We start from the raw sequence: 5,322 nt of genomic DNA, 5'->3' as shown, positions 1-5,322 counted from the left end.
CCTTCATGCTTCAGTTTCCTTACATAAGATGAGTAGGTTGGACTAGACCATTTCTGAGGTCCCTTCTAGCTCCAACTGCTATGATCATTTGTTGTTCATCAAATTCTAACATTCTTTATACTAAGGGCCCTTCCAGCTCTGCCATCCTGTGTTCTAAGGATCCTCCTAGTTCTAATATTTTGTGTTCTAAGGGCCCTCCCAACTCTGACTTCCTGTGTTCTAAGGGCCCTCCCACTTCTGACATTCTGCGTCCTAAGAGCCCTCCCACCTCTGTCACTTACAACCTGTATGACCTTGGGCAAGTCACTTCCATTCCCTTGGCCTCAATTTCCTTATCTGTTAAATGGAAAGATAGGCCTAGATAATCTCTAAGGTCTCCTCTAGCTCTAAGGGTCCATTCTGACCCTGACATTCTAGGATTCTAAATATATTCTTCCATCTCTTTACCTAAGGAGGAAAAAAAAGCCTGCCAATTTGAAGAGGAGTTAGGGCGTGCCCTTGCAGTGACTTGGTTGTCACTGCGGATTCTGCAAAGCAGGCATTTCTGAAATGCTTAGAGCTCTGACAACTGGGATTTCCTTTCTGTACCAAGAAAACTGAAAGAAAATGTCATCCAACGAACGGCCGCAACCCAGCAAACGATTCCAAGCTTCCGATGCCCTTGGCAGCAACCTTCAGAGAACGTTTCTGGTGCGTGTGGAGGATTTTGGAGACAGCCCCCCAGCTCCAGCATTAATACCTCCAATGCCGCCACTGCCCTGCCGCAGCCCACTTCAAACAAGCCAGGCAGCACGTCCGGGGACGCCTTCGTAGCAATTAAAATTCCTCTGCCAGTACCTCCATCGGCTTTTCTAAGATGAAACTGATAAAGACTGGAGATCAAGCCTGAGCCTCTATCAGCTTCATTATGTCTGTTCTCTCTGGACCGAGGGTAAAATGAGGCCGTATTCAGGGTCCCTATTTCTGGTTAGAAAATTAATTAGTATGAAAGAAGTTATGCGAGCAGAAAAAGGAGAAATATACATGTATGAATTTATTATGGTTATGGCAAAATGTGTGTGTGTGTGTGTGTGTGTGTGTGTGTGTGTGTAAAATAGCTTGAATTTCTATAGTTTGGGAGGGTAAGCACTGAAATCCCTGACCTCATTTTACAGACGAGGACACTGAGGCTGTGTGATCTCTGGGTTCTGGGTCACATTACCAGTACCTGGCAGAGCTGGGTCTCCAGCTCAGGTCCTCTGACTTTTTCAATTTTCCCCTCAAGTTTCTGTTCATTTCTGCCAGGTGGACAGAAGGACGTTTCTGCTTTGTTTCTTTCTTCAGGGTTTAAACAAAAGGATGCAATAAATGGAAATCTTATGAAGCATTTGACCAATGTGAACTCACAGAATCTCAGAGTGGGAATCAGTCAATGAGTCCACTACCATATATTAAGTGACTACTACATGCCAGGCATTGTGTTAGGCTTTGGGGACAGAAAAACAAAGAAGGAAATACTTGTCCCGCTTAGGGAGTTCCCATTGTAACAGGGAAGATAAAAAAATACTTAGCAAAGTTGACTGGGCACAAGGTGGAGACAGATCTGCCCTTCCTGCTGGGTTATACAGAGTATGCCCTCATAATCTCTGCCTGCTTCCAATCTACTTCATGGACGCTTCTGCTCAGACATAACCATTTGATGACAGACCTTTCTGATTGGCTGCTGAGCCAAAGAGCCAGTGGACTCAGGGGTGACATGAAAGCAAGCTGTTGGGCTTGTAGATCTCATTTGTATTTTTTTCTTTCTGGTTGTGAAGTGTGATGACTTTTTGAGCTGGGCTGAAGAGTCCATTGAGTGGTAGGGAGGTTGCATTATCTCCCATCTACCCTAAGAATATGACCAACAGGTAGAGGTGATCTGCTCTTGCTCTGTAGGACCCTTCTGGAAGGCTAGGATTGAGCATACTCCATAGAAACCTACATACAGAGTAAATATAGAGAATTAGTCTTCTTTTCTGACCTGGTCCTAGGCAGGGGAGCTCCTGCAAAGAAATGTGGAAAGAGAAAGAAGGCTGTTCTGCCATCCATGAGTGGTAAACAGAGAGTATACCATCAACATTCACAAACATATCCTTGGAGAGGGTTCAGAGACTAAGCTCTTCAGACTCTGAAGGAAATCCACAAATTTGCCATGAAAGAAATGGCAGCTCTGGACATTGATGCTGACACCAGACTCAACAAAGCTGTTTGGGCCAGAGGCATAAGGAACGTCCCATACGGTATCCGAGTGTGCTTGTCCAGGAAATGCAAAGAGAATGAAGATTCACCAAACAAGCTGATATGTTGGTTACTTATGTGCCTGTCAACACTTTCAAAAGCTCACAATGAATGTAGATGAAAACTAAACTGAACTTCATTTAAATAAAGCTATAAGATATAGAAAAAAAGAATTGGTAGAAATGAATATGGTAGTTAAATACAAGATAGGGAAGGAGGGAGGGTAGCAGTACATAAGGGGATCAGGAATGGTTTCCTGTGTTTTTTGAGCTGTGTCTTGAAGGAGGAGACAGAGCGATGCTCTGAGGCAGAGGAGGAGAGAGTACTTTCAGGCAAGGGAAGCAGTCAGTGATAGATTGATTCCAAAGCTGAGATTCTGTGAGTCTACACTGACCAAAGGTTTCACAAGATTTCCATTGGAAGGCACCTCAGAAGTCATTTCATCCAACCTACCAATGCACAGATTTCTCCTCTAAGACATCACTGACAAGTAGTCAATCAGTCTCCATTGAAAACAAACTCTGAGAGCTTGAGAATCTATGAAATCAAAGTCATGCAAGTGATAAGTAGCAAAGCTGGAACTGGAACCCAGATCCTCAAATGATAAGCCTACCTCTCTTTCCATGGTACTCTACATTTTTACTATGAGTTGAAAAGACTCTTAGAATAGAAAATATTAGCCCTGAAGTAGACTGTTGAGCATTGACTTGGAGAGCTAGGAAGTATCTTAAAACACAGAATGTCAGAGCTGGGAGGAACCTTATAACACTGGATGTCAGAGCTGGGAGGGCCCTTAGAACACAAAAAGTCAGAGCTGGGGTGACCAAAAGTCTAAGCCCCTTATTCTACAAAGGGGGAAACTAAGACTCAAGAGAGGCTCTAAGAATAATGAGGGGGTGTGGCTGAATGAAGACTTAGCCCTAGCTCTTTTTAACTCTTATTGAACTTTATACTATGACTATGCTGTCATGCCAAGAAACGCCAAGTTAGTGCTGTATGTGGGAAGAGCATTGGCTCTGGAGTCAGAGGGTCCCTGTTTAGATCTCACTGTTGAGTCTTACTATATGACCCACAGCAAGATGCTTAAGTTCCCTGGGTCTCCGTTTTATCATCTGAAAAATTAAGATGCTAGTTTCTCTGAATAGTCTCCAAAGCCCCTTCCAACCTTTGGAACTCAGTCACTTCTGAAAAAAACAAAACAAAATAACAGGGGTGTGTGAGCGAGAGACAGATAAAAACAGAGATAGAGACACAAAGAGAGACAGAGAGAAAGAGACATGGAGACAAAGAGAGATAGGAGAGGAGGGGGGGGAGGCAGAGAGAGATTGTTCAGAGAAATCCCTCTATAGCTATTTTGCTGTAAAACCCACGACTTTTAATTCTCCCAGTTAAGGTGGTATTGAACTCCAATACATTCACTTTCCAAGGGCGCCATCTTGTGTCAAGTCCACTGCCCCAGAACTCCCACATTCATAGGAAGGCAGTAGATTGACTTCCTTAGTAGGCCCCTAAGTAAGTTCCCATGCTTTTTTGCTTACTAGGTTCTAAGCTCAGTTTTTTCTACCTACTGAAGTACTGACAGTATCCTTGGCCTTATTCCATTTCTACTAACAGTTGCCACTATTGATTGCACACCTTTGTCAGTTAAAAAAAATTGAGCATACATCCTGAATATGCCTATATTTACTTATTTACAAATTATGTAATCAATTACTGCCCTTTTGATTATGCACATCATAAAGTCAGCTAGGTGACATAATGGATAGAGTTCTAGACTTGGGGTGAGGGAGACTCAAGTTCAGGCCTTGCCTCAGACACTTGCTACCCATGTGATTTTAGGCAAGTCACACAACTTGTCCACCTCAGTTTCCCCATCTGTGAAATGGGGATAATAACATTAGCACTTACCTTTCAAGGCTGTTGTAAGGATCTCAAGAGTGTGACATAACACTTAGTACAATGCCTAGCATATAATAGGCCCCATAATAAATAAAAGACCCATAAAAATAAATAAAAATGACTGTCTGAAATAAGATACCATACATAAAGTGCTTTGCAAACCTTAAAGAAATATATACATGCTAGCTATTATAAAACACAAAAATTAAATTGTTAAAGGATGAAATTAACATTAAATAAAATTTGATTTTGAGTCAATAGATGAGTGTTTTCAGTAGGGAAGTGACAAGGTCAGATCTGTACTTTAGGAAAATTGCTTTGGCGGAATGATTTGGGGTGGGTAGAATTGAGGCAATAGGACCAAAATGCAGGCTATTTCAAAGCACTTTATGTAGGCTTATATTTTATAAATCCTGTACTTCATGGCTATGTTGCCTGGAATAAAGTGTAAGGCTTTTTCTCTTTCCCTTTTACAGATGAGAAGGTTGAGGTTCAGAGAGAGGAAGGGATTTGCCCAGAAGACAATAACCCTTCAAGGTAGGACTAGAATGTTTACTGTGGAACTGGTCCCAGATTACTGAGACTAGAGCATTTTCTACCAGAACTGAGGTGCTGCAGGGTGACTCAAATAATGCCCAGTCCCTGAACTGTGTGAAAAATCACCTTGTTTTCTAGGACTGAGATACAGATACCATCTTAGAATAAATGTGATTTGTTCCTGTAGCAACTCCAGGCAAATCTAGCCCTCAGTTTCCTCATTTGTTAGAGCAAGGGAATTGGACTAGATCTCTAGATGCCTTTCTACCTCTCAAACTCTATGTTCTAACAGCCTGTGCTGTAAGATCCCTTCCACAAAATCACAGAATCTCAGAGTGGGATGGATTTTGGTCTAACCCATATCTGAAAAAAGATCCTCACCCCATCATGCCCAATAAGAAATCATTCTACCTCTGCTTGAGGATAGCCAATGTGTGAGAACCCCTCACCTTATAAAGCAGCTCATTACTCTTTGAATAACGATGACGATGATGAGGATGAGGATGATGATGCTCCTAGTAGTTAGCATTTATATGGTGTCTTAAAGTTAGCAAAATTAAAATATGATTTCATAACCCTTTAAAGTAGGTACTATTAACTCCATTTTACAGATGAGGAAACTGAAGGTGA

General features: G+C 42.0%; 1 pseudogene; it reads left to right on the top strand.

Moving 5' to 3' along the window:
• Positions 1–606: 606 nt before the first annotated feature.
• LOC140507483 (large ribosomal subunit protein eL31-like) lies at positions 607–2,384 on the top strand (annotated as a pseudogene).
• Positions 2,385–5,322: the final 2,938 nt, after the last annotated feature.

The sequence above is a fragment of the Notamacropus eugenii genome, chromosome 5 (assembly GCF_028372415.1).
Source record: "Notamacropus eugenii isolate mMacEug1 chromosome 5, mMacEug1.pri_v2, whole genome shotgun sequence".
Classification (NCBI taxonomy): domain Eukaryota; kingdom Metazoa; phylum Chordata; class Mammalia; order Diprotodontia; family Macropodidae; genus Notamacropus; species Notamacropus eugenii.
The sequence above is the reverse complement of the archived record's forward strand: the minus strand, read 5'-3'. Positions and strand labels throughout refer to the sequence as shown.